This window comes from Protopterus annectens, chromosome 7.part1 (assembly GCF_019279795.1).
Source record: "Protopterus annectens isolate FY-2018-M chromosome 7.part1, PAN1.0, whole genome shotgun sequence".
NCBI classification, from domain to species: domain Eukaryota; kingdom Metazoa; phylum Chordata; order Ceratodontiformes; family Protopteridae; genus Protopterus; species Protopterus annectens.
Window position 1 is genome coordinate 148,860,239 of NC_056740.1, and position 27,215 is coordinate 148,887,453.

The 27,215-nt window shown below is 44.8% G+C and overlaps 1 protein-coding gene across 1 annotated transcript in view; it reads left to right on the forward strand.

The window, feature by feature from the left end:
• LOC122807560 (sodium- and chloride-dependent taurine transporter-like) overlaps positions 1–27,215 on the forward strand; it is a 1,880,476-nt gene that overhangs the window by 1,357,373 nt on the left and 495,888 nt on the right. The gene's annotated exons all lie outside the window — the stretch shown is intronic.

The following is a 27,215-nucleotide window of genomic DNA, read 5'->3' on the forward strand; positions in this document are numbered from 1 at the left end:
TCAGATCGGGTTAGGGACTTACTCCAGATTCTTTTTGGTGCCAAAAAGGACAGGGGACCTGAGACCCATATTGGATCTCATTCAATTGAACACTCATGTGCAAAAGTCCAAGTTCCGAATGGTCACATTGCAGTCTATTCTCCCATTGTTGGGAAAAGAAGTGTGGATGTGCTCCATCGATCTCAAGGATGCTTACTACCACATAAAGATGGACAGGGCATCCAGAAGTCACCTACGCTTCCAGCTGGGAGCCAGTCATTTTCAGTTTTGAGCCCTGCCCTTTGGTCTCACCACAGCCCCCAGGGTGTTTACCAAATGCATGGCGGCAGTGGTGACTGCTCATTTGAGACGTCAGGGATTCCAGGTGTTTCTGTATCTGGATGACTGGCTCCTTACTGCCACCACCAGGCATCTACTACTTCAGACCAGGGATGCTACTATCAATATGTGTCAACAGTTGGGCATCACATTGAACTGGGAAAAATCTGCCTTGTTGCCCTCACAGTGTGTCACTTTTATAGGCGCCGAACTACACACCATCCTCATGTGGGTGTTTCTATCACAGGAAAGAATCAGAGTCTTACAACAACAAGTTTACGCCTTGCTTCCTCTGAGAAGAGCGAAGGCAAGATGGGTCCTCCCACTATTGGGGACAATGGCTGCTACGATTATGTTAGTCCCTCTGGCAAGGTTACATATGAGCCTCCTTCAGTGGCTACCTTTTGCCCAGTGGTCTCTTCAACGTCTTCCACTTTCTCACCCTATTCTACTCACAGACAAGTGCAAACAGGATCTCAGTTGGTGGCTTCGCACCGACAACCTGAATACGGGAAAGCCCGTCGTTCCTGCGCCCCCGGTTGCCACGGTGACCATGGATGCCTCCCAGATGGGGTGGGGGGGCATTATCTAGGCAGGACAGTCCAAGGCACATGGCAAGAGCACGAGATGAATCTGCATATCAATGTCCTGGAGATGAGAGCTGTACTACTAGCATTGTAAGCACTTCAGAGTTTTCTTCCTCTCGGGACTATTGCAGTCCACTCAGACAATATGTCAGTGGTGTGGTATCTGAACAAGCAGGGAAGAACCAAGTCTTATCCCCTTTGCAGAGAGGCCATGCAGTTGTGGCAGTGGGCAGTGTCTTCCCAACGTTTTCTGGTGGCAATGCACATTCCGGGGAAGCCCAATGTGATCGCAGACAGGCTAAGCAGAGCTATTCTGATGCCTTATGAATGGTCCCTGAACTGTCAAGTTGCAGAACAGATCTTTCGCAGGTGGGGTCAGCCTTGCTGCGACCTTTTTGCCAGCCCCCTCAATGCCAAATGCAGCAGCTACTTCACGTTGATCCCCCCTCAGGGGGAGTCACCCAGGGATGCTCTAGTCCACGATTGGCCCTCTGGCCTACTATATGCCTTCCCTCCGGTCCACTTGCTGTCAAAGGTTATTCAGAAAGCGCAATCCTTGGGAAGCAAAATTATTCTGATTGCCCCACACTGGCCTCGTCAAATTTGGTTCCCCTTTCTCCATCCCTATCTTATGGACGCTTCTTGGATTATGGACCCACAACCAGACTTACTTACACACATGTCAGGGCAGCTCTGGTTGACAGCCTGGCTACTCCACTTCCGTCATTAGTTAGGCTTCATCAATTTTCGCCGGAGGTGGTTCATATTTTATCTTCCTCTCATAAGCCCTCGACCAGGAAGATTTATTACAGCAAATGGAAGAGGTTTTCAATCTGGGCACATGCCAAAAAGATTGACCCTTACACAGCTCCAATTTCATCTGTATTGGAGTTCTTGTCTATGCTCTTTAACCAGGGTTCAGTGGCCGCAACCATTAAAGTCCAATTGGTGGCGATTTCTACCTTTCATGTCGCAGACGAGCCTAGCCTGATGGCACATAGACTCTGTAAGGCTTTCTTGAAGGGCACTTTGTTACTTCGTCCTCCGGTATCGGAACCTGTTATGCCTTGGGACTTAAATTTTGTTCTATAGGGTCTTACTTCACCCCCCTTTGAGCTTGCAGCCACTTGCGATTTAAAATTCTTAACTTGGAAGACTGTCTTTTTAGTAGCCATCACGTCAGCCAGACGCGTTTCGGAGCTTCAAGCTTTATCAATGAAACCCCCTTATTTGATTTTTCATAAGGACAGGGTTTCTCTCAGACCGAACCCCTCCTTTCTTCCCAAAGTGGCGTCAGTCAGTAACCTTAACCAATCTATTGAATTGCCACTGTTTTTTCCCCAGTTCTCAAACAAGGCAGAATTCAAATTTTATCAATTGGATGTGCACAGACAATTACTTTTTTATTTGCACAGAACGAAAGACCTCAGAAAATCTGATTAGTTGTTTGTTTCATTTTCGGAAAACAGAATTGGGTCTCCTGTTTCCAAAGTCACATTGTCCAGGTGGATTTCCAGTTGTATTTCTTTCATTTATTCCTCAGGGGGTAAAGATTTACCATTCGGGTGAAGGCTCACTCTACTCGGTCTGTATCTACATCTACAGCTTTTCAGGCCAGATTGTCTATGGATGATATTTGTGCTGCGGCTACTTGGGCATCTCCTCACACCTTTGTTACTCATTACAAGTTAGATGTGGTATCTAGGGGCAGGTCTTCCTTTGGTTCCACAGTGCTCAGGAGTATTTTCCACCGAGCCTCCCAGGATTTAGGTGCTGGGGATGCTGTCCCACGGGTAAGAATGTAGGCAAGATTGGACTACATAACATCAAGAAGTTATGTACTCACCATAACGTTCGATGTATGTAGTCCATCTCGCCTCACATTCTTACTTACCCCCCCCCCCTCCTTCCCCTGTCCTGGAGGATCTGGAGGTTAGGTCTGGTTTCAGAGCTCTCTTCATTCTTGGTTTGTTCTTCCTTTCCTTAGGTGTTGTTATGCATGGAGAATGAGTGCTGGTGCTCGCAGTAAACTAGATCTGGGGATAGAGAGCAGTGCAGCATGGGATACCATCTTAGCCCAGCCAATAGAAAGACTTCAAGCTAAAAAAGTTTGGTCGAGTCAGAGCCGACATTCAGGTCCGAACCCACGGGTAAGAATGTGAGGCGAGATGGACTACATACATCAAATGTTATGGTGAGTACATAACTTCTTGTTTTCAGATCCAAGGCAAAATGCAAAATGCACAGACTTTCTCTCGGAGAGAGTTCTTAAATTAATATCACATTTTACTGCTGGGTCAGCTTGGTATGACATCATTTTTTGTCACCTGCCGTCAGTTCCCAGGCTAATAGAAACTTAGAATTTAGCACCACTGTGCTAAAAATGCATATCTCTCAGAAGTTTGCCTAGAACTGGAAGTCGTAAAACAGATAAGCACTTTTAAATTTTAAACCTAGTAATTATTTCAGGTTCTGTTGAGTTGAAACATTTCATGAAAGTTATTTGGGCAAAGGACAGGTTTACATGTGATTCTGTGGGCATTGTTTATGTCGCAGTATGTAATTCTTGTACCAGTTTTTTATGTTGGCAAGACCATCAGGTCACTAAGTAGAAGGATTTATGAACATATGTTGGCAGTGAGAAACAAAGACAGGAATAATGCACTGCCACAACATGTTTTATTATGTAACAATTTTAAGAAATTTACATTCTTTGTTTTAGACAAAGTAGATGTTCATCGTGTTTCACTGCTGCAGCCATTACACTTGGGTTATCCTGCCATCAGGCGGTCCTGCAGTCGGCCAGAGTTCCAAAGTCTTGGTCCGGCATCAGTTGCTGTCACTTCTTCCTTGACGTCAGTGCGCCAGGGGTATATAAGATGCAGCCGACGCCATTTTCTTCAGTCTTTCTTGCCGCACGGTGCCCGAAGCAAAAGCAGTTTGCAAGTGCCGGTCGGCCAACTCCTGAGATTTTCAATTCGAGTTTCAGAACCGAAGTCTTCAATAAAGCTAAGTACCCCGTTGGGGAAATTTTTCTTGCCTCAGACTGATGTCAGTAAAAGTTAATAATTGTATTTCTTGTGGGAAGCAAATATCTCATAAGGATTTTCATTCTTACTGTATTCCATGCCTAGGCCCAGACCACAACGTCACTAGTTGTCGGTTTTGTGCTAGATTTAACAAATGGACTATTAAACGTCAGTTTGATTTTGCTCGCCATTACTTTGGTCGAAGATTTAATTATACCATGCCGTCGGAACAACCGACGACCGGAATACACAAAAAACGCAAAGACAAGGATAAGGACAGGCATCCGAGGCCCAAAACTGATGATGAAGCCTCTTCTAGGCCAGTCGCCGGTTCTCAGTGAGGCGCTTTCGCAGCCCATGACACCCGGTACCTCAGAGCCACAGGCCGCCTCGACTCCCACGTGGAGATGTCTAGGCCTCTGGATACTCAAGGTGTTGGGCCTATGGAAACTAACCCTTCAGATGGGTCCAGAGCCACTGAGCAGGCTTTGCTTCTGAGGGTGTTTTCAGACCTTCACAGCTTACCATAAAAACTACAGCCAAGTCTAAAACTCCATTAAAGACAAAGAAGCAAGTACAGCATTCACCTGGACAGGCCTCCATGCCTAAAAAGCAGATGCTCAAAATGGCGGAAGACTTAATTACTCTGATCAGGGGTACCCATCCCCCTCCTGATAAAAGGCCTAGGCAGGATACAGACTATGATTCCTCAGACCAGGTTTCTGTATATTCTGATTCCTCTTCAGACCAGGGATACTCTTTACCCCCCTATGAGGACTCTGATGCCGAAGAATCAATTCCTTCAGCCTCTCCTCCTAAGGATTATTCTTTTGGGGAAACTTTACATACCATGAGGGAGCATTTCCATTGGGAGGGCCAGGATTACTCAGAATCCAAGAAAAGGCTCATAGACTTTCTTTTACTGCCTCAGCACAGGCCCCTTGCTATTCCACCAGTGTTAGATATTGTGGATGATGTGTTCTCTGAATCTAGTTTACATCCTGATTCTTTGTCCCCTGCTCCAGTCAAGCCAGACAGGTACTGCAGAGTCCCTGACTCTCACAAATTTCTTTATAAAAACCCTGTTGCTGACCCAGAAACTATTTCCCAGGGTCCCAAAGGGGTAAAGCTTCCACGGCTAAAAATCCAGTTCCCTCTGACAGGGTTTCTAGAGCATTAGACAGATGGGGGAAGAAAGTTTACACTTCTGCAACTTTAGCAGTGAGAGCTTTAAACTGCCAGTTTCACATGCTTAAATACCAACAATATTTCATGTCTCTGTTAAAACAGAAAATGATTACAAGTTCAGAACATCGTGACTATAAGGAAATGCAGGATTTATTGCATGCAGCTGAACAAGTGGGAAAACATACTCTGCAATGTGGTTTTGAGTCATTAGAGGCTTCTTGTAGAGCAGTAGTTACAGGATCTGTGATTCAAAGGCATGCTTGGTTAAAAGAACAAGGTTTGCCAAATCATGTTAAGGCAAAATTATTGGATGCTCCTTTACAGCCGGATATTTTATTTGGTGTTAAGGCAGAAGAGATATTAAAGAAAATGGAGGATAAGGCAAAATCTATGCAAACAGTGAAGGATTTCTTACAGGTACAGCCACCTCGATTTAGCAGAAATTGGCCTTCAAAGAATTGGTCCTTTCCAGTCTCAGACAGACCACAACGAGGCAAATACAGACGCCCAGGAGGCAGATCTCAGCCCCAAGGCTCCTAAAGACCACGACAGTGGGGTGCTTCAACCCCAAAAGGAGGTGAAGACAAGTCACAACCTTGCAGGAAACAGTCCCAATGACTTCCCCCTTCGAATGCCAAGCACTTACCTTTTGGCAGCTCCCTTAGGGGGAAAGCTAGCACTTTTTTTTCAAAATTGGCAAACGATCACCCAAGACAAATGGGTTCTGAATATTGTGTCTCAAGGTTACAGGTTCCACTTTCACACTCTACCAAGTCTAAAAGGAATGCCAGACCTGCCACAAAATCAATGGGCAGAGGCACAAAAACAAATTACAGCCCTCATGGACATGAGAGCTATTCAAAAAGTGCCACAACAGGAACAAGGACAATGATTTTACTCAAGACTTTTCCTGGTCCCCAAAAAGAACAAAGCCTGGAGAACCATGCTAGACCTTTCTACTCTAAATACTTACCTGGATGTTCCGAAATTCAAAATGTTGACACTACAGCAGCTTCTTCCCATGCTGGGCAAGAAGGCTTGGCTTGTTACTTTGGACCTCAAAGAGGCATACGTGCATGTCCCTATCAGACAAAATTTCAGAAGATACCTCAGATTCATAGTTGGTTCAATGCATTACCAATTATCTACTGCGCCCAGGGTCTTCACAAAGTGCCTGGCACCAGTAATTGCATTTTGCAGACAAAAAGGAATTCAAATATATCCATACCTGGATGACTGCCTTATTCAAGCAGAGAGCAAGGACATTCTTCTAAAGCATCTGGCGTTTGTAAAAAGGTTGCTAATTTGTCTAGGGTACACAGTAAACGAAAAGAAGTCAAAACTAGTACCCTCACAAGAGATAATATTCCTGGGTGCCAGCTTAAATACAACGGCCCAGATGGCTTATCTCACACCAGACAAGCAAGGACAACTGACTCAGTATTTTCAATTGAAGGCAATAAACACCCAAATCCCTGCAAGAAAAATTCTGCAGGCCTTGGGATTCATGGCATCCTGCATACTACTAATTCCATATGCCAGACTGCATATGAGGAAATTACAATGGTACCTAAAAAGTGTTTGGACTCAACACTGCCACAGTTTGGAAGCAGTAATACCACTAATTCCCTGCCTACAACAGGAGTTTTGATGGTGGGCACAGGCATGTCACCTCAACAAGGGACAGCCTTTCACTCTACCCACAGCCAGGCAGACATTAACAACAGATGCTTCGGATTACGCCTGGGAAGCACACATGGCAGGAAAATGTATTCAGGGCAAGTGGACCGCAGACCAAATGCATCTTCACATCAATCAAAAAGAGATGTTGGTTGTACAAAATGCCCTAACAGCTTTCAAGGACCTTCTGCATCCAGGACAACTATTATTAAAGACAGACAACACCACAGTTATGTGGTACATAAACAAGCAAGGGGGCACTCATTCTTACCCCCTATGCAGACAAGCCATGACCTTGTGGAACACAGCTCTAACCTATCAAGTTCATCTACAAGCACAATTCCTGCCAGGAAAGAAAAATACCCTGTCAGACGACTTAAGCAGAAACATAATGGATCCTCACAAGTGGAAATTAAATCCACAAGTATTCAGCACGATAATGCAAAAATGGGTGTGCCCAGACATAGATCTTTTTGCCTCCCCAATGAATTGCCAACTACAAAAATTCTGCACAAGGATTTATCACACACAAGCATGGAAAGTGGACGCCCTCTCGTTCAGCTGGAAAATCCTAAATGTTTATGCCTTCCCACCACTGCCTCTCCTTTCAAAGGTACCCCTAAAAGCCAGACAAGAAAAACCACAGATGATACTGATTGCCCCAGACTGGCCACGCCAGCACTGGTACCCAATCTTAAAGAACTTAGCTCAAGGCCCACCATGGATTTTACCTCAAACTCTGCACCTTCTGACTCAACAAAACAATCAGATCCTGCACAGTCAGCTCAAAACCTTAAACCTGGCTGCATGACAGATTCATTAGTCAGGCAGACAACATCTCTCTCTAAAGCTGTTATGGATGTCATTTTGGAGGCCAGGAGGCCTAGCACCAGGAAATCTTACTCAGAAAAGTGGAAGAGATTCTGTGCCTGGAACCAGGCTCAAAACTTTGACCCTCTTGTCCCAGATATTCCTCAGATACTACAATACTTAACTGAGATGCTGGACAAAGGACTATCCTTCTCATCCATTAAGATCCACGCCTCTGCCATCTCGGCCCATTACAACACAGATCCTCCTATTTTCCCTCATCGATTGCTAAAGCAGTACCTCAGAGGGGCTAGAAATATAAGACCGCCCCGGAGAGCACCAACACCAACTTGGGACCTCAATTTCGTCTTGGAAAAATTAACCTTACCTTCTTTTGAGCTAGCCAATTCAGCAGAATTAAAATATGTATCATGGAAAACTGCTCTGCTTCTGGCAATAACCTCAGCACGAAGAGCCTCAGAGTTACAGGCACTAATGGCAGTGGAGCCTTTCATCATTTTTCACCAAGACAGGGTTTCTTTAAGAACATACCCTTCATTTATGCCTAAGGTGGTATCCAGTGTGGCTCTTAACCAAACTATTCACTTGCCAACTTTTTATCCAAATCCCCAGAATAAAGGGGAGAGACTTCTGCATTCCTTGGACATACACAGACAACAACGTTTCTACTTGGACAAAACAAAAGCTTTCAGAAAAACTGAGCAATTGTTTGCAACATATGCTGCAGGATCACAGGGAAAGGCTATTTCAAAGCAGACCATATCAAAGTGGATAGGACACTGTATCCGGTTCTGCTACACACAGCATGGGAAACCTGTACCTAGTAACATTAGACCACATTCCACCAGGGCAACAGCCACTTCTACTGCCTACCTTAGAGGAGTACTGACCAAAGATATCTTGGAAGCTGCAACTTGGAGTTCAGTGCACACCTTTACCAAGCATTACCACTTGCCTCTTTATTCTAGATCCAGAGCTGGCTTTGCCACTGCAGTGCTGCAGGGCCTCATAGCCACCTCAAATCCTCTATAGAACCAGCCACCCTGACTCAGCTTTGGGATTCAACCCAAGTGTAATGACTGCAGCAGTGAAACACGATGAACATAGTACAGTTTTGTACCTACCATAAAAGTAGATGTTCAAGTGTCTTCACTGCTGCAGTCCAGGTTAACCACCCACCATCCCCTCTTTCTTAGCTGGGACCTATCTATACCTTTCAACCCTATACTACCTATGTGGTGTATTTGCTGGTAACTGAAGGTTTTGTTTTTACCTTTATTGTATGTTTTATTAGCAATTTGTATTGCCTACTTATTTGGGGGCACCTGACATCTGGGGCAAGAAAAACTGAAGAAAATGGCATTGGCTGCATCTTATATACCCGTGGCGCACTGACGTCAGGGAAGAAGCGATAGCAACCGATGCCGGACCAAGACTTTGGAACTCTGGCCAACTGCGGGACCACCTGACGGCAGGATAATGCAATTGTAATGACTGCAGCAGTGAAGACACTTGAACATCTACATTTATGGTAGGTACAAAACTGTACTTTTGTGGTCCTTTGGTGGATACTTTTAAATCCTTATTAGAATGTAGGGAAACTAAATGGCAGATAGCTTTAAGAGCAGACTACCCTCCAGGACTAAATGAAACCATTAACACCAAGTGTTTTCTTCGGTTACAAAGACTTTGATGTAGTGAGCCAAGCTCTTCACAAAATGGGCTTTATTTGATGAAACACTGTGTAGTAGTTTGCTATTGTTGACTATTATATACATATATTTTCATGTTTTTATACATATGCAGTGTTAAAAAAATTAGAGTGTATTTTTAAATTTTCATGACATCACAGTGACTATTTATTTGAAGCATTTTGTCATTGGATCATTTTTTGCAAATTACAAGTATTTAAAGGGTGGTTTCAAGTTTTTGTATTTATTCTGATGTAGTTCGTGGTGTTTTATTAAACGAACAAAAGCTTATACGTTTTGTGATCTGGGTCCATTCTGGTCTTTGGTTTGCTACTTTTTCATTTTTTCTTAGTAATTATTTCTGTTTCAAGACATTAGAAAAATTTTAGCTCTAGACATCCTGTTTTCTTGCTGAGCTGAAACTGAGATAACACAATCGGAAACAATTTCAACTTATTTTCTTGAGGGTTTGCAAGTTAATTCTGTGTGTTCCATCTTTTACCATTAAAACATACATTTGCATAGGCATATAGTTTACATACATTTCTGTTCTCTTCCAGTAGGGTACACTATGGTTACATTCTTGAAGCTCAGTACATAACATACAGTTCAACACAGACTTCTGCACCGGTAGTTTAATATACACATAACATATAGTTCTCTTAAATTTGTAAGACAAGCATATAAATCATATTAATATTCACAAATAACATATGATTATTTACAAAATTCCAGATAGCTGGACTGGCAGTATCACATTTCTATATAAATCATATTAATATTTTCAAGTGGCATATAATTATTTACAAAATTCCAGCTTGGTAGGCTGGCAGCATTTCGGTTTGTGGACCCCCCCCCCCCCAACGAGAACTCAAGGTAGATTTTCAAGTGACTCTTGAGAGGGTTGAACCTATCTGGGAATAACTTACCCCATTCCCTGTCTTGAGATTCCAGCTGCCTTGGCATTGCTGACCCCAGTACAAGGCTGCACTGTCCTATAATATGCCCCCAACCCTACGCTCCACCATAGTAATTTGGGATTTGGCTGGCTGGTTCCAAGAGCCATAGATCCCACTCAGACTCCTCCTGCCTCCTATTGCCAATACGTAGCACAAGGGCCTCCCTGGCATGGTAAGGTTTCATTATGTTAACATGGTACAGTTTCTGCCCCTGCATCCTGCCTTGCAGTTCTACCATGTAGTTAACATCAATGACCTTCCTTACCACCATGTAGGGTCCCTCCCAAGCTGCCTGCAGCTTGTTGTGTTGACAGGAATGAGAACCATTACCTGCTGCCCTACAGCATACTCTCTAGCTTGAGCATTCCTGTCATACCAGACCACTTTTTCTGCTGTTGGGCTTCTGCCAGGTTGTCCTGGGTCAAGCCCATGAGTTTCTTGAGCCTTGTACTGAGGTTTAGAACATAATGTTAAGTTGTCTATCTCGCCTTCATTCTTGCTGGGTGGGTTCGGAGCCGATCCTCGGCTCCGACTCGGCCTTTTTCTAAAGCTCGAGAGCTATTTACCAGCTCGAGGCCTCCCCTTATCCCACAGTGCTAGGCGTCAGATATCCAGATCTTGTTTGCTGCTTCAGCTATGAGGTTGCGTTTTTTACCAGCTCCAGGTCGTATAATTCTTTTACTACTATTTTTACTGTCAGAGTTGTTATTTTTAGATTTTCTTCTATATTAGTTTGATTAGATCATGTTACCCCTTTAGACCCCACTTAGGATCTCCTTTTTTCTGTTGTTACAGAGTTTTCTTCCCTTCCTCCCCCTCCCCCCCTCCTTTGGGGTAGCGGTTAGGCCTGTCTCTTTATAGTATTGTTTTATATATATATATATATATATATATATATATATATATATATATATAGATAGATATATATAATTTTTGTGTTAAGTTTTTTGTTATTTATAACTGTTGTAGTTATAGAGGTATTGTATTGTTAGTTCTAGTGCGTGTGTGTCTGTGTTTAGGGTTTTAAGCACTAGTTTAACTTCCCTTGGTATCTCTCCTATCATGTCTAAAGATACCAAGGTTTCAGGTTTCAAGAAGTGTGACTCGTGCTGTCAGAAGATGTCTCTGACAGACGGTCGCACTTCTTGTGTTTATTGTTTGGGACCCCTACACCTGCAGGACTCTTGTTCGGTCTGTCATGCTTTCAGTCCGAGAGTCCTGCAGGAGCGTAGGAATAAACTCATTTTGAGATGCTTGTTAAAGCCTGAAGGATCCCTGGCTAAGCCTTCGTCTGGGAAATCCTTAAAGCCTGCCAAACCATCGGCTCCCTGTTCGGAGCCGATGCCAAGCGGAGCTTCTGCCTCCTCCTCGGTTCCAGCCAGAACCGACACTTTGAGACCTCAGTCAGCTCCGACTTTGTTATCGGAGCCTTCTCTGAGCCGAAAGCGTTCGAGATCCCCCTCCTTAGAGTCCGTTCATTCGGCTCCCAGGTCCCCATTACTACAGTCGGAGCAGAGCCATAGATCCAATTCCTCTCGGTCCTCCAGGCTATCTGACCATGACTTAGAGAGGATGGTCAGTAGGCTCCTTAAGTCGCAGGCACTGGCCAAAATGTTGACTAGCCCTTCTCAATAGACTGTAGCTATCCCTGTTTCTTCAACAGTTCCTCCTCCAACTCTACTACCGTGCTCGGAGCCGGAGCTTGTTGGGGCTCGAATCGTCAGAGCATCTGAGCCGATGCCCCACCCTTCGGCTCCTTCTTCGGCTCCGATCTCTTCATTGGTTCCGTCCTTGGAGGGATCCGGGCGCCAAGACTCCCTCGTCGGCTCCGAGGGGGTGAGTGGCATCGGACCCTTGTCCAACCCTGTTCTCCCTCCCGGGGCCTTGGCGCAGGTGAGCTTGGCCCCAACATCAGCCTCGGAGCCATCCCTTTCGGTGCCGGGAGGGGTTCACGTCTCTTCGGAGCGGGGACCCTCTTCTCTGTCTGATAGGGGCACCTTTGAGGTCACGAGGAGCGTGCTGACTCCGGTGTCAGCTCCGCGATTGACCCCTTCTGCTCCTCCCCCCATGGTGCCTGCGTCGGTCTCTGTCCACCCTCCTGACCCCAAGCATGGAGAACAAGTGCTCCAGGTAGCCCCTTTGGGTGTATCTTTCTCTTCCGAGGCCTCCCCTGATCTCTCAGAGGAGCCCCCTCGGAAGAGAAAATGTAAGAGGAAGCATGTTGACTCCCCCGAGTCAGTCACCTCTGACACTGACTTGGAGGATTCGAAAGGGTTCCCAAGGTCCCCCTCTGAGGATGTCTCCTTTTCAGACATCCTTGAGATCCTTAAGCAGAGGGGGAACTGGACTGCCCTCAACCCTTCCGAGGACGAGTAGGTGTATCTGGATATGTTTGGTTCTTGCCCTTCCTGGGTGTCTCCTCCTTTCGACCCGCTCATGGAAGTAGTGGCTCGGAAGGCGTGGACGGCCCTGGACACAGTGGAACCAACTCTCCGCAGGCCCACAAAATTCATTACAGCCCCGTCCAACAAACAGTTTCTTACAAAGGGTGTCCCTGTTGATGCCATGGTGGTTGCAGCAGCCACTAAGAAGGAGTTGGCTGACCCTTCAGCGCCTGTCCATCCACCTAATAAAGAATCTAGGACAATGGACAGGTACGGGAAGCGGATGTTCTCTTCAGCAACCTTTTCCATGCAGTCGCTGAACTATCTGTGCCATTTCACGCGCCTTCAGAGAGATCTCCTTAAGGAACTGGGTGATACCCTTCAGGATCCATCTGCTGCGGGGTCTCAGGAAAAGATTAACTCCCAGCTGGCGACCCTTAATTTATAGTCAACTCCTCCATGCGGCTCATTTCTTCTGCAGCTGAGGGGGTGAGTAGAGCCGCAGGCACAGGCGTGGCTTTGAGAAGACATGCCTGGATGCGGTTATGTAACTTTGCTGACCCCTTTAAGGCATCATTCACCAATACCCCCTTCGATGGTTCGGCTTTGTTCGGACCACAGGTGAAGGATACCCTTACCAGGTTTGAGCAGGAAGGCAAGACTCTCTTTGCCGTGGGAGTCCGTTTTTCTACTCCTTCTAGACCATACCCTAAAGGTCAGAAGAGTGGGAAAATGTGGTTTCGCAAACCCCAAGGAGTCATGCCTGACACACGTGGCGAGTTTCCCTCCAGGGGCAGAGGAGGGAACAACAACAGACGCTGCCCGAGGGGTAGAGGGGGTCCACAAAATCAGGGTAGCAGGGAATCTTTTTCTGGCAAACCCTTTCAGCACCCCTGAGGAGCTGCCCGACTGTCCACTCTCAGAGGCAGTCGGGGGAAGATTGTCACTGTACCCAGAAGCTTGGTGACTCCTCACACAAGACAAATGGGTACAGTCTATCATATCCGAGGGTTACAAAATCCCCTTTGTCCACACCCCCATGCAAACAAACAGGTCCCTTCCAGATGTTCTACCCAGTCTAAGGGAACGAGCAGTACTAGAAATTTCAAAACTGCTAGAAAAAAGAGCCATCCAGCCAGTCCCAGCAGACCAGCAAGGATCTGGGATTTACTCCAAGTTCTTTTTGGTACCAAAGAAAACAGGGGACTGGAGACCCATTTTGGATCTCAGCAGGTTAAACAAATCTGTTCAAAGAACGAAGTTCCGGCTGGTCACGCTTCAGTCCATTCTACCCTTTTTGGGTCCGGACATTTGGATGTGCTCCATAGACCTACAGGATGCGTACTACCATATCAGAATGAACAGACGCTCCAGGAGGTTTCTCCGCTTCCGGCTGGTAGCCAGTCGCTATCAGTTCAGAGCCCTGCCCTTTGGCCTCACCACAGCTCCCAGGGTGTTCACCAAATGCATGGCAGTGGTTACGGCTCACCTGAGACGGCGAGGATTCCACGTGTTTCCATATCTAGACGACTGGCTCCTAACTGCTTCCACCAGGCATCAGCTAATCCGAGTCAGGGATTATACCATCCAAACTTGCTCAGAGCTAGGTATCTCCATAAACTTCGAAAAGTCTGTGTTGTCACCTTGTCAATCTATAACCTTTATAGGCGCCATGTTAAACACAAAAGAACTGTCGGCAAAACTTCCATTAGAAAGAGTATTAGACATTCGCCGACATGTTCAAACGTTACTACAATGCAAGAGAATCCAGGCCAGATTTGTACTGAAAACCTTGGGTCTCATGGCAGCAGCAATCACATTACTTCCCCTGGCTCGTTTTCACATGCGGATTCTTCAATGGATGCTTTTTACCCAATGGTCTTTTCAACAGCTTCCGATGTCTCACAACATAATAATCACCCAATCATGCAAAGACTACCTTTCTTGGTGGATGGTCTCCCCTCAAGTTTTTCAGGGCAGACCGTTTGTACTTCCTCCTCCGGTTGCCACGGTGACAACGGATGCCTCCCTGATCGGGTGGGGGGGGGCATTTTCAGGGCAGGACTGTCCAGGGCACTTGGCAACCCCTAGAGTACCATCTGCACATAAACGTCTTGGAGATGAGAGAGGTACTTTTAGCATTGCAAGCTCTTCAGGACTCTCTACCTATCGGCACTATTGCAGTTCAGATGGACAACATGTCGGTAGTGTGGTACATCAACAAGCAGGGCGGAACCAGGTCCCATCCCTTATGTCGAGAAGCACTCAGACTCTGGTAGCAACGCACATCCCCGGGAAGTCCAACGTCATAGCGGACAGGCTAAGCAGAGCAATCCTTATGCCTCACGAGTGGTCTCTCAATCAGTTAGTAGCAGACAAAATTTTCCACAGATGGGGTCAACCTTGCTGCGACCTTTTTGCAACCCCTCTCAACAGCAAGTGCAGCGACTTATTCACTCTCTTCCCCCTCCCAGGCCATTCCCCCAGAGACGCTCCAGTTCATGATTGGCCCCGGGGTCTGCTCTATGCATTCCCTCCTTTTCCCTTAATTCCAGAACTGATTCAGAAAGCGACTGCTTTGGGATCCAGGATGATCCTCATTGCTCCTTACTGGCCTCGATAAATTTGGTTCCCATTCCTGCATCGTCACCTGCTGGAGCAGCCCTGGAATCTGGACCCAGTGCCAGACCTCTTGATCCATTAGTCGGGCAGGCTGCACCAATCCATTCACTTTCTCAACCTCACAGCTTGGTTGCTCCACTTCCAACCTTAGCCAGGCTTCCACATGTTTCTCAGCCAGTGCGCAAAATCATACTTTCTTCGCACAAACCTTCTACTAGAAAGACTTATGCTAGTAAGTGGAAACGTTTTTCTTTCTGGGCAGAGGCTAGGAAGATAAACTCCTTTACAGCCCCTGTCCATAATGTTTTAGATTTTTTGGCGGAACTTTTTCGAGCAGGTTCCTCAGCTGCCACCATTAGGGTCCAATTGGCTGCTATCGGAAATTTTCACATTAGCCTATCAGAGTCCAGTATCATGTCCCACAAACTTTGTAAGGCTTTTCTTAAAGGGACTATGTTACTTAGACCCTTGGTTAAAGATCCCCCCCCCCTCCGTGGGATTTGAACTTGATATTAACTTCATTGATTCTCCCTCCTTTTGAACCTGCAGCTTCTTGTTCCTTAAAGTTACTCTCCTGGAAGACTCTCTTCTTAGTAGCTATCACCTTGGCCAGAAGAGTATCGAAACTTCAAGCCCTTTGTGTTCACCCTCCATATCTTATTTTTCACAAAGATAGAGTTTCACTCAGGATTAATCCTTCCTTTTTGCCCAAAATACCCTCAGAGACAAATCTCAAGTCAGGCTATTGATCTTCCTGTCTTTTTTCCTAATTCAAACAGAGCTGAACAAAAGTTACACTATTTGGACATTCACAAGCAGTTACGTTTTTATTTGGACAGGACCAAACAGTCAAGAAAATCAGATCAACTCTTCCTGTCCTATGCTGAGGGGAAGCAGGGCCTGCCAGTTTCTAAGGTAACCTTGTCCAGGTGGCTGGCCTCTATTATTACCTTGATCTACCAACTGAGACATAAAGAACTTCCTTCAAAACCAAAAGCTCATTCCACCAGAGCATTGGCTACATCTGTAGCTTTTCAGACTAGACTTCCAATGGAATCTATTTGTGCTGCAGCAACATGGGCCACTCCTCATACCTTCATTTCGCATTACAAGTTGGATATGGCCTCCAGGAGTCGAGCTGATTTTGGTTACACTGTGTTCAAGAGTATGTTTCGATGAGCCACCCAGGGCTAAGGTGTTAGGGATGCTGTGACATCCAGCAAGAATGAAGGCGAGATAGACAACTTAACATTAAGAAGTTATGTACCTACCATAACGTTCCATGTTAGTTGTCTTCATCTCGCCTTCTTTCTTGCGTCCCACCCTCCATCCCCCTAGCCTGGTTAGGACCAAGAGAATCCCTTTTGAGGCCTTCTTCCTACGGTTGACCTTGTTTTTAGATTACGTCCTCCTCTGTTTGTAGCACTGTAGGTAAACCTTTGATGGGAACTAGTGTGTTTTTTCCATGGTGGTAGCTTTCCAAACGAGATCTGGATATCTGACGCCTAGCATTGTGGGATAAGGGGAGGCCTCGAGCTGGTAAATAGCTCTCGAGCTTTAGAAAAAGGCCGAGTCGGAGCCGAGGATCGGCTCCGAACCCATCCAGCAAGAAAGAAGGCGAGATGAAGACAACTAACATGGAACATTATGGTAGGTGCATAACTTCTTATTCCACAACAGACTCCTTGTGGGACTCACACTCACCCTCCCACTCATCTTGAATCAAAGGGGAGCCTCTCTGTAAGCAAACAACAGATGGGGGAATTATTTGTCCCACTCCCTCTTAAACTGGTCTGCAAATGCCCATAGCATCGTCTTGAGTGTACAGTTTAACCTTGCAACAAGACCATTAGTCTGGGGGTTGTAGGGGGTGGTCTTCAGGTGCTTCACCTCACAGTGCTTCCACAGACAAGCCAGCAGGTCTGACATGAAATTGGCGCCTCTGTCAGTCAGTATTTCTTTTGGGAAACCTACCCTACTGAAAATCTCTAACAAAGCATTTGCCACCTTTTCTGTTTCAGTGGAGGACAGAGCCACTGCTTCAGGGTATCTGGTAGCACTAGGATATACTTTTTCCCTGTGGAACTTGGGGAACTCAGAGTCCCCACAATATCCACACCTACTCTCTGAAATGACTCCTCAGTCACAGGCAAGGGCATCAAAGAAGTTTTCACCTTGTCTCCTGTCTTATCTACCTTTTGGCACTGCTCACAGGTCTGGCAGTACCCTGTTACGTCTCTGGATTCCCAGGCCAATAGATGCTCTGCATAATACATGTCTTTGTACATTTTATGCCCATATAATCTGCAAAGGGCTAGAAGTTCGAGACAGTAGGCTCTGGGCACTACCAACTGTTGTATTCTCTCACACTCTAGCCCTCCCTCAGGGGTCCACTCTCAGTACAGTAACCCTTTGTCCCAGTATTCAGATTCCCCCTTCCCTTGAGAATCAGCTGCCTCAATAGATACCTCCCTCAGGCCTTGTAATGTAGGGTCTGAGAGCTGAGCCTGTCTCAACTCTCTCTTTGTAACCCTTCTCAGATCCCTTTCCACAGGAAGTCTGGCATCCTCTGACAGCAGTGCCTCACTGTCAGTCTGGGTACTACTACTCACCTCTGCCCTTGCAGTCACTTTGTCACCTGCCTTCAGCTCCTAGGGTAACAGAAACTTAGAATTTAACACCTCTGTGTCAGCAATACATATCTCTCAGTAGTTTGCCTAGAACTGGAAATCATAAAACGGTTAAGCACTTTTACAGGCTGAACAAGGAGAAAATTACAGTCAGCTGCCTCTCAGATGCCAGGATCTGCCACATAATGCATGCACTCAAGTCACTCCATAACATGTACAAATATGACTCTGTCGTTGTCCATGTTGGAGTGAGTGACTTGAGACGTACCTCCCTGGACTACTTGAAAAGAGACACGGAAGAGCTCTCGGATCATGTGGCCCAGGCAAGTATGAACCTAGCCCTGAGTAGCATCATGCCTTCGCCCAGAAAGATACCACAATATAAGGACAAAATGATTGACTTCAACAAATGGCTAAGCTTCTGGTGTCATTCAAAGGGGATTCAGTATCTGCCTGGGACGACATGATCGACAAACCACAATGATTTGCCAGAGACGGTCTGCACCTGTCACCCCTGGGATTCAGGTTACTGGCTAAAGATCTTGCCACCCCTATAGTGCCTTTTTTAGGCAAGGTTCAAAGGACTAAACCACTACTGTAACAGATACAAGCATGTAAAATCTGAAGGTAATGCTACTCAATGCTAGAAGTCTAAACCTCAAAATGCACTCTCTCGAGGCACTCCTAAAAATGGTGAACATCGATATCTGTGCAGTAACTGAGACCTGGTTCAAGGCTCCAGAGAGCACCCTTGCAATACCAGATTACAACTCTTACCACACTTTTAGGCCACCAAACCAAGACCGAAACACTAAAGGTGGAGGAGTGTCCATTTTCACCAAGGATATTCACACCTCCAGGCTAGTTGCCCAACACAATGCATCTGAAATTCTCCAGGTGCAACTATCACTAGGTAAGGCTACAATCATAACTGTAGTTTGCTACAGATCCCGCACCATGCCCCAAGATTCTCACTACACCTTTCTAAATATACTGGAAAATATTAAGATACAGCCAAACACCCTAATACTGGGTGATTTCAACTACCCTGCCATTAGCTGGGAAAACTACTCAGGTATAAACACCTTTTCCCAATGGTTCTTGGAAGTCATAAATTCCAATGCCCTTGATCAACTAATCCATTGTCCCACCAGGGGCTCCAATATCCTAGACCTGGTCATTACCAACATGGGAGATAGATGCTCCACACCCGTGGTCACCCCCTCATTGAGCAGGTCTGACCATAAGCTAATCACCCTTGATATCCATATCCCACCCCCACTACCCAGTAAGGAAACCTCTGTAAAAAACTTCTCCAAAGCCAACTTCATGCTACTCAAGTCAGAACTGACAAACTTCAGGGAGCTGAAAGTTTGACTGCTGAATCCTACATTAAGGTACTGTACGAGCACATCCACTTGTGCATGAATCGTGCCATCCCAAATAAAACCAAGACGCTCTCCTCCAAATAAAGGAAGCCAATCTGGTGGTCCCCTGCCATAAACAAACTATACAACAGAAAGAAGAAACTGTTGCAGAAAAGAGGAAAATCACAGAATGCAAAAAAACTCCCTTACCAGCATCGGTAAGAAGCTGAGATCCCTCATAAAATCCTCCAAAACAAGTTACAAAAATAAAATTGCTAAAGATTCCAAAGACAACCACAAGGCATTCTATAGTTATGTCACAAATCTAAATGGCAATGCTGAGACCTGCTCTGAGCTACAACAGAATGGCATTAAATATACTAATCCCAAGGATATTGCCAATATCGTGGCAGATCGATTTAGTGCCAACTTCACCCCCCTCTCACTGCCTAAAGGGCCCATCTCATTACCAAACGATTGCCAAATTCCGGTAATAACGGCCACACAGGTAGAAACCGCAGTCTCTAAAGCTAAGAATACAACATCCATGGGACCATATGGCATCCCGGGCTGTGTACTACATGAACTACAAAATGAACTGGCACTTCACCTAAGTGTCATGTTTAATCATAACCTCACCTCAGGCTTCGTGCCCACTGAGTGGCGCACAGCTACAGTTATCCCACTCCACAAAGGGGGATCCACCTTGAATGCCGGGAACTACCATCCTATCAGTCTGGCGAGCCTGATATGCAAGGGCATGGAATGCATTATCATGGAACTTATAAACAAAGACATTGGCAACCTTCAAACACTGGAGCCCACCCAGTTTGGGTTCGTGAAGGGCCAATCTTGTCTCCTGAACCTGATTGACTTCTTCGAATCAGTCTCCAGAGCTGTGGACGAGGGTAAGGTGGTCCACATAGTCTATCTGGACCTCGCCAAAACCTTTGACACCATTCCCCACTCTGGAGTCATAGATAAACTTACTAAGCTGGGCTTAAATCCTTACGTCACTCGATGGGTTGCAAACTGGCTTACTGGCAGAACCCAGACTGTAAAAGTAGCCGACTCCAAATCCATCTCCAGGCAGGTGACAAGTGGAGTACCTCAGAGTTCAGTCCTGGGACCGCTCTTGTTTAGCATCTACTTCTCTGAAGTACCGGCCAACACTAAGGGACTCTGGCTAACAAAGTTCGCAGATGACTGCAAACTGGGAGCCATTATTGAATCCCCAAATTATGTGGATATTCTACAAAAGGGCCTTACAGAAACAGATGCGTGGTGCCAGAGCCATGGGCTCAGGCTTAATACCAAGAAATGTATAGTTATCCCCTTTGGGAAAAACCATGTACCCATGAATTACCACATAGGTGGCAATACACTAACCACCGAAAGTGTGATGAGAGACTTAGGGAGACAGGTGGACAGTGGTCTCACCTTCGATAACCACATTGCCTCAACAGTCAGGAAATCCTTCTATGTGGCACACCTCATCACTAAGGGATTTTCATCCAGAAAAAAGGAGGTCATTGTCCCACTGTACTCATTAGACCCATTACAGAATACAATGCCTCGTTCGGTGTGTACCTCACAAGACATCTGCAACAGCTGGAAAGGCCATAGAAATGCCTCACTAAAAGTATCACAGGCCTAAAGCAGATGTCCTATGCTGACCATCTAAAAAAATACCAGCTATACTCTGTGACATATCATCTACTCAGAGGTGATCTCTGCTTAACATACAAGGCCATGTCAAACCCTGAGCTGTTGGACATGCTCCACTTAAAGAAATCCCAATCCCCCAGAGCCACACGCTCCAGGGATCCAAACCTTGTCATCACAATGAACAAAACATGCTGGAGGGATAGGTTCCTGACCGAGAGACTCCCCACACTCTGGAATAGACTGCCCGTACGTGTCAAGCAGAGCGTCTCCTTGGCCTTCTTCAAAAGGAACCTTGACAATTGGATGAGAGATAGGAAATTCACCTCAGGGAGCATGTCAGTCACCCTGCTAGACAGGGGTCCAGGGAAGTAAATATCATGGGAAGAACTATCCAGGGAATTGTTATGGCTAGGCTTGTATAGACCCTAGGGCCAATAGCCTATGAACCTATGAATATATGAACATTTTAAACCTAGCAATTATTTCTATTTCAAGACAGTGGAACAACTTTAGCTCTAGATATCATGTCTTCTTGCTGAGCTGAAACTGAGATAACACTATTGTAAAAATTTCAACTTACTGTCTTGAGGGTTTGCAAGTTATCTCTCTATGTTCCAGCTTCGACCTTCAAAACACACATTTGCATAGGCATATAATTTATATACATTTCTGCTCTTTTCCAGTAGGGTACACTGTTGTTACATTCTTGAAGCTCAGTACATAACGTACAGTTGAACACACACTTCTGCACCAGTAGTTTAATATACACATAGCATATAGTTCTCTTACATTTGTAAGACAAGCATATAAATCATATTAATATTCACAAATGACATATAATTATTAACAAAATTCTAGCTAGCTGGGCTGGAAGCATTTCGGTTTGTCACAAGTTATATTTAAAAAACTTTATCCCTATTCTTAATTTCACTTTCTTTTACCTCCCTTGCCTTTTTGCTAGCTTCCTTTAGCTGATTTCTCATTCTAGCTGCTGACGTTTTCTCTGTACTTCTCCATAGTATAAGTGTTGATACATTGTTATCTTAAAATTTTTCTTACTTGTTAGAGTATGCCTTCCACTACCATTGTTGGTAGTTGTTCTATTTTTTTTTACCTGTTTTTTCTTTTTCACTTGCATGTATGTATATATATATATATATATATATATATATATATATATATATATATATATATATATATGTGTGTGTGTGTGTGTGTGTATATATATATATATATATATATATATATCTATTGACATATATACGGTTTACCTTTAAAACCGTGAATTGCATTGGTTCGAGTGCTCATATGAGCGACTCGAAACCACAAAACTGGCAATGTCGACAAACCTACATGTTCGAAAAACAGCAAATCGAAGAGCAGATTTGCTGTTTTTCGAACATGAAAGTCGAAGAAAAAAGTGTAAAGCAGGGGACAAGCACCCCTGCACCCCCCATGTGGGGGGCTTTGCCCCCCTACTTTATTATTCTGACTCCGAAATCGCTCTGCAGTGGGGAAAGGAACCATTTCCGTATCCCCACTATAGTGCAATCCGCACCTGAATGTCGAATGTGCAATGAGCGAATCTCACTGTGCATTCTCTCATTGCACATTCAAACCTTTTTCTGTTCTGCGTTTGCAAACTGCCTTTCGGAAATGTTCTGTTCACCCTTCTGCAATACATGTTTTTAAAGGTAAACCTATATATATACACACACACACACACACACACACACACACACACACACACACACACACACACACACAGACCTATAGCTAGTTCTTCCCTTAAGAATTTTTTTTTTGGATTTTCATTATGGCTGACAAGCCTACTGGTTTTAAAAAGTGCATTACCTGTGGGCATAAAATCCCTAACTTGGATGTCCCCAGGGAATGTGTATATTGTTTGGGACACGCTTCTTTAGATGCAGATTGCACTGTTTGATCTGGGTTCAATTCAAGAGCCTTTACTGATTGAAGAAGCAAACTAGTGTTGAAGGACATTCTCCCTTCTACTTCTTCTGCTTCAGTAGCTGGTGCAGCAACCCCCTTTAGAAAAGTAGACAAGGGGAAACCAGACTTGTCGTCCAATGATAAAGAATTGCACAAGAGATCACTGGATTGCACATCCTTGTCGGCCCCATCATCAAAGACATCAACTAAGATTTCAAAGAAAAAAGTCAGATTTGATCACTTCAGATACAATTGTTTCTAAATCTAAATCTCCCCAGATCCTGAGCACCTCTACTCCTACCAGATCCAGTAACTTCTCAGCTCCCTTCACCTTTCTTGAAGGGATTCCCCCCAGGCATTCAAGACCCCCTTCTTCCACATCTTCTGGTAGGTCTTCCAGAAGCTTTTCCGAGGCTGATGTGGATAGGATGATGAGAAAATTTCTCAGAGCTCAGATCCAGATGATGGTGCTTCTGTCTCCATCTGACACTGGATCTGTGAGCCGACCTTTCTCTTCCCCTTTGGTTTCTCGTTCTCTGTTCTGACCCACTATTTCGGAGCCCTCAGATCCGAGATCCCTGGTGATGTCCTCATCAGTTCCGAAGACAGTCTTTTCTTTGACTCCACTAAGTTCCCTCAGTCGCCTGTCTCTGAGTCCTTTAGAGCTGGAGAACTCTCGGAGGGAAAGTATTGGCACCGGATCCAGAGGTTTGAGATCAACTCTGAGTCATCTGTCATCCTTGGGGCTTTGCCACTGATCAGTTCAGGTCCGACTCCTTCTTTGGGTGTAGTTCTTGTAAAGTTGCAGGAGCCGATGGTTCGGGAATTATTGGCTCTTTTGCCGTTGAGTTCAATTTCCCCCAGGCGTTCTCCTTTTTTGGTTGTGGAGAGGACCTTCTCTTTATCTAGAGAAAGGACATCCCTACTGTCATTAGATTAGACAACTTTTCCTCCCTCGGTTCTCTGCTTAGGAATCTCTCACAGAGTACACCGATTTCGATGAAGTGGAAGGGTCCCCCAGATCTCCTTCTGAAGATATCTCCTTTGAAGGCATCCTTGAGCTCCTAAAACAAAAAGGTTGTTGGTGCTTTGCTGCCCTCTCCCAGGAGAAATTGTGTACCTGGAGGCCTTTGGGTCTGGCCCAGCTACTTTTTGGGTGACTCCCCCAGATGATGAACTCATAGATCTTGTTTAATGCTAGTGGTGGAAGGAACCGGCTACTGTGGAGCCGATCCCTATATGACGTGATCAAATTTTAGCTCATCCTAAGGACCAGGCACACTGGAGCAAGAGGGTCCTGGTTGATGCAGGGTTTGGTGATAGCCACCAATAAAGAGCAAGTGGCTAAAGAACTTTCCATATCACTTTTTGAGCCCATGTCTGCTAAGGACCAAAATAACTTCCACACAAGTGGCTATCCTCCAGTCAATTTCTAATGCATCCATGATGCTGATCTCCCATGCAGAGGAGGGTACCTCACAGAAGGTGGGTTCAGGCATCGCCATTAGGAGTCATACCTGGATGCGACTATGTGATTTTTGTGGAGCTGTTTAAATATTAGTTCCTCAGTGCTCCCTTGGATGAATCTTTCTTCTTTGGCCCCAAGGTAAAGGACATGCTGTCCAGATGTGAGCAAGAGGAAAAGACCTTGTCTGCTGCGAGCATATGTTTTTTCTACTCCTCAAAGATCCTTCTCCAGGAATCAAGAGGGAGGAAATGTGGTTTTCCAAATCCCTTGGTCCTTTTTAAGACTCATGTAGAAATAGTATCCCCAGAGGCAGGGGGAGTAATCAAATGGAAGAAGCTGCCCCCGCGGCAGAGGTGGCCCACAGAAACAAGGCTTCTGGTTTTCCTTCTCAGAAAAGTCCTGCCAGCACTTCAAAAGGGAGGCTGACTGTTACCCCCTGAGGCAGTCAGGGAGCATTTGTCCTTGCAGTAAAGATCCCGGAAGTCTATAACAAAAAATTTATGGGTGCAGGAAATTATATCCGGGGGTTATATCATATCATTGTCCCATATTTCCCCTACAGAAATGGAGAGAATTCCAGATGTTCCGCCCAATCAGAGGGAAGCAGCAGAACTAGAAATAGAAAAGCTGCTTGAAAACAGTCATCCAGAAGGTCCCTCCATACCAGAGAGGATTTGAGAACTATTCAAGATTCTTCTTGGTGCCAAAAAAGACAAGATACTTGAGACCAATTCTGTATCTCAGCACACTGCATCAGTTTGTGCAATACGGAAGGTTCTGGATGGTCGCAGTTCAGTCAATTTTGTCTCTATTGAGAAAGGACAATTGGGTGTGCTTGATAGATCTTCAGAATGCATACTATTACATCAAAATGAACATGCTTTTCATAAAATATCTGCACTTCTCGCTGGGAGCCAGTCATTACCAGTTCAGAGCACTGCTCTTTGGTCTCACCACAGCCTCCAAAGTGTTCACCAAGTGCATGGCGGTGGTAACAGCTCACAGCTGAGATTCCGAGTGTTTCCATACTTATATGATTGGCTCCAAACCATATCAAAGTCAGTTACAACAAATAGCAACTCACACGTACACAAAGTCTGGAGTTCATAGGTGCTTGTCTGGACACAGTAAATCAGATAGTCTCTCTTCCTCTTACTCAAACCCAGACACTGAGATCCCAGGTTAGGAATGTAATACAAAATTCTTCTCTTCAAGCATGACTAATTTTACAAGCATTGGGATACATAGCAGCTGCTATCACCCTCATTTTTCTGGCCAGGTTTCACTAGTGAATACTTCAATGGAACCTGTCAACCCAATGGTCCATTCTTCAACATCCTTTAACTGTTCCACTCAAGATGCATTCCAAGTATTTCATTGAATATAATTAAACTGATTGCTGCAGCCAGTGTAATTAACTGAGCATGACCTGACTTACAAAGGCTGGCTCTGAGCTAACATGCTGAGCAGAAGTGTAACTGGTTCAGCCAGTTTCCTGTACTGATACCATGAACCAGCTCCCACCCTCTCAGCTCTTCAGATGAATAACAAGGGACAAAATGCACTTTACTATATCTGTATTAAGCCAATCTAGTGACTGCCTTATTACAGAATCACAACCCCCTCCCCAAGTTCTTTGATTGAAGAACCAAAAAAAAAAAAAGGATGATCTTATGTTGTTCTTTTGATTCATTCCTCATCTAATGGGTTTGGATCCAAGACTTGGATCAGACTTCGCCACTTCTCCCAGATCCTCGGATTCAAAATTCTCAGACTCCTCCCTTTCCCCGCAGTGCCCCACCAACCTAACATACCTCAGATTTTGATAAAGCACAAAAAGCCCAAAAAGCACAAATAAATACGCTAAAAGGCAGATAAAAGCCTGCGGTGATGGAATATGATGTGATGTGTAAGCCGAAAAGCTACAACAACAAATCTGAAACGATGCAATCTTCCAAGCAGCCTGTAAAGGCAACAGTTTAAACAGTTTAAACAGTATAAACTCCAAGAAGCCGGTAATCACGCCTTCATCAGAATATATCAGCTACTATAAGATCCTTAACAAAGGGTGTCCAGTCCTACTGTGTAATGTTACTATTATGCAAATGGTAAGTAAAACCAAGGCTATTGGAGTGGCCTGTACAGTGTCAACATACACGTATGCAAGTCACCTAAGAGCTTAAATATCTCTAAACAAACCAGCCACAATTAAAAGGTTTAAATATATTTAATAATAAATAATAAAAGAACAAGACAATACTCAATAACTCAGCACAGTGACTATAGAGTTCAGAATCACAGGAAATATGTTAGAATAACATTGCAGGACAGACTCAAATAAATACAGAAATCATCTAAATTAATCTTTACTATTTCTTATCTATCTCTAAAAGAAATACTATACCTAAATACCTTACTTACAGAGCAAGCCAAATGCAGATGAGAAGTGCTGAATGGATGTTTTCAGATCCAAGGCAAGATACAGAATGCACAGACTTTCTCTCTGAGAGAGTTCTTAAATTAATATCACATTGTACTGCTGGGTCAGCTTGGTATGACATCATTTTTTGTCACCTGCCTGAAGTTCCCAGGCTAACAGAAACTTAGAATTTAGCACCTCTGTGTCAAAAATGCATATCTCTCAGCAGTTTGCCTAGAACTGGAAGTCGTAAAACAGGTAAGCACTTTTAAATTTTAAACCTAGTAATTATTTCAGGTTCTGTTGAGTTGAAACATTTCATGAAAGTTATTTGGGCAAAGGACAGGTTTGCATGTAATTCTGTGGGCATTGTTTATGTCGCAGTATGTAATTCTTGTACCAGTTTTTATGTTGGCAAGAC